At 68.6% G+C, this 2,500-nt stretch overlaps 1 pseudogene; it reads right to left on the bottom strand.

Moving 5' to 3' along the window:
• Nucleotides 1-2,500, bottom strand: part of LOC146177422 (uncharacterized) — a 61,868-nt pseudogene that overhangs the window by 41,472 nt on the left and 17,896 nt on the right.

The raw sequence follows: 2,500 nt of genomic DNA on the forward strand, positions 1-2,500 counted from the left end.
CTGCTGCTGCTGCCGCTGCCGCTGCTGCTGCCGCTGCTGGTGCTGCAGCCGCTGCTGCTGCCGCTGCTGCTGCTTCTGCTGCTGCTGCTGCTGCTCTGCTGCTGCTGCTGCTTACTGCTGCTGCCGCCACCGTCGCCGCTGCTGCTTACTGCTGCTGCTGCCGCTTGCTGCCGCTTGCTGCTGCTACTGCTGCCGCTGCTGGTGCCGCTGCTGCTGCCGCTGCTGCTGCTGCTGCTTGCTGCCGCTGCTTGCTGCTGCTTGCTGCTGCTTGCTGCCGCTGCTGCTGCCGCTGATGCTGCCGCTGCTGCTGCTGCTGCCGCCGCCGCCGCCGCTGCCGCTGCCGCCGCTTGCTGCTGCTGCTGCTGCTGCCACCGCCGCTTGCTGCCGCTTGCTTCTGCTGCTGCCGTTTGCTGCTGCTGCGCTGCCGCCGCTCCTGCCGCTGCTGTTGCTGCTGCTTGCTGCTGCCGCTTGCTGCTGCTGATGCTGCCGATGCTGCCGCTGCTGCTGCTGCTGCTGCCGCTGCTTGCTGCTGCTGCTTGCTGCCGCTGCTGCTGCTGCTGCTGCCTGCTGCTTGCTGCTGCTGCCACTGCTGCTCCTGCTGCCGCCGCTTGCTGCTGCTGCTGCTGCTGCTGCTGCTGCTGCTGCTGCTGCTGCTGCTGCTGCTGCTGCCGCTGCTTGCTGCTGCTTCTGCTTGCTGCTGCTGCCACTTGCTGCCGTTGCTGCTGCTGCTGCTGCTGCTTGCTGCTATCTGCTGCTGCTGCCGCTGCTGTTGCTGCTTGCTGCTGCTGCTGCTTGCTGCCGCTGCTGCTGCTGCTGCTGCCGCCGCCGCCGCCACCGCTGCTGCTTACTGCTGCTGCTGCCGCTTGCTGCCGCTGCAGCTGTCGCCGCCGCCGCCGCCGCCGCTGCTGCTTACTGCTTGCTGCTGCTGCTTGCTGCTGCTGCTGCCGATTGCTGCCGCTTGCTGCTGCTGCTGCTGCTGCCGCTGCTGGTGCCGCTGCTGCTGCTGCTGCTTGCTGACGCTGCTTGCTGCTGCTTGCTGCCGCTGCTGCTGCCACTGCTGCTCCCGCTGATGCTGCTGCTGCTGCTGCCGCCGCCGCCGCTGCCGCTGCCGCCGCTTGCTGCACTGCTGCTGCTGCTGCCGCCGCCGCCGCCGCTGCCGCCGCTGCTGCCGCTGCCGCCGCTTGCTGCTGCTGCTGCCGCTTGCTGCTGCTGCTTGCTGCTGCTGCTGCCGCTGCTGCTGCTCCTGTCTGCTGCTTGCTGCTGCCACTGCTGCTGCTTGCTGCTGCTGCTGCTGCTGCCGCTTGCTGCTGCTTGCTGCTGCTGCTGCCGCTGCTGCTGCCGCCGCCGCTGCTGCTTACTGCTGCTGCTTGCTGCTGCTGCTACAGCTGCTGCTGCTGATGCTGCTGCTGCTTGCTGCCGCTGCTGTTGCTGCTGCTTGCTGCTGCTGATGCTGCCGAAGCTGCTGATGCTGCCGCTGCTGCCACTGCTGCTGCTGCTGCTGCCTGCTGCTGCTACTGCTGCTGCTGCTGCTGCTTGCTGCCACTGCTGCTGCTGCTGCCTGCTGCTGCTGCCGCTGCTCTGCTGCTGCCGTTTGCTCCCGCTTGCTGCTGCTGATGCTGCCGCTGCTGCTGCTGCTGCCGCTGCCGCTGCTGCTGCCGCTGCTGGTGCTGCAGCCGCTGCTGCTGCTTCTGCTGCTGCTGCTGCTGCTCTGCTGCTGCTGCTGCTGCTGCTTACTGCTGCTGCTGCTGCCGCCGCCGTCGCCGCTGCTGCTTACTGCTGCTGCTGCCGCTTGCTGCCGCTTGCTGCTGCTACTGCTGCCGCTGCTGGTGCCGCTGCTGCTGCCGCTGCTGCTGCTGCTGCTTGCTGCTGCTTGCTGCCGCTGCTGCTGCCGCTGATGCTGCCGCTGCTGCTGCTGCTGCTACTGCTGCTGCTGCTGCTGCTGCTGCTGCTGCCGCCGCCGCCGCTGCCGCTGCCGCCGCTTGCTGCCACCGCCGCTTGCTGCCGCTTGCTTCTGCTGCTGCCGTTTGCTGCTGCTGTGCTGCCGCCGCTCCTGCCGCTGCTGCTGATGCTGCCGATGCTGCCGCTGCTGCTGCTGCTGCTGCCGCTGCTTGCTGCTGCTGCTTGCTGCTTGCTGCCGCTGCTGCTGCTGCTGCTGCTTGCTGCTGCTGCTGCCGCTTGATGCTGCTTGCTGCTGCTGCTGCCGCTTGCTGCCGTTGCTGCTGCTGCTGCTGCTACCGCTGCTAGTGCTGCAGCCGCTGCTGCTGCTGCTGCTTGCTGCTGCTTACTGCTGCTTGCTGCCGCTGCTGCTGCCGCCGCCGCTGCTGCTTACTGCTGCTGCTGCCGCTTGCTGCCGCTTGCTGCTGCTGCTGCTGCCGCTGCTGGTGCCGCTGCTGCTGCTGCTGCTGCTTGCTGCCGCTGCTTGCTGCTGCTTGCTGCCGCTGCTGCTGCCACTGCTGCTGCTGCCGCTTGCTGCCGTTGCTGCTGCTGCTGCTGCCGCCGC

The sequence above is a fragment of the Amblyomma maculatum genome, chromosome 10 (assembly GCF_055883805.1).
Source record: "Amblyomma maculatum isolate TAMU_Amacu chromosome 10, ASM5588380v1, whole genome shotgun sequence".
Classification (NCBI taxonomy): domain Eukaryota; kingdom Metazoa; phylum Arthropoda; class Arachnida; order Ixodida; family Ixodidae; genus Amblyomma; species Amblyomma maculatum.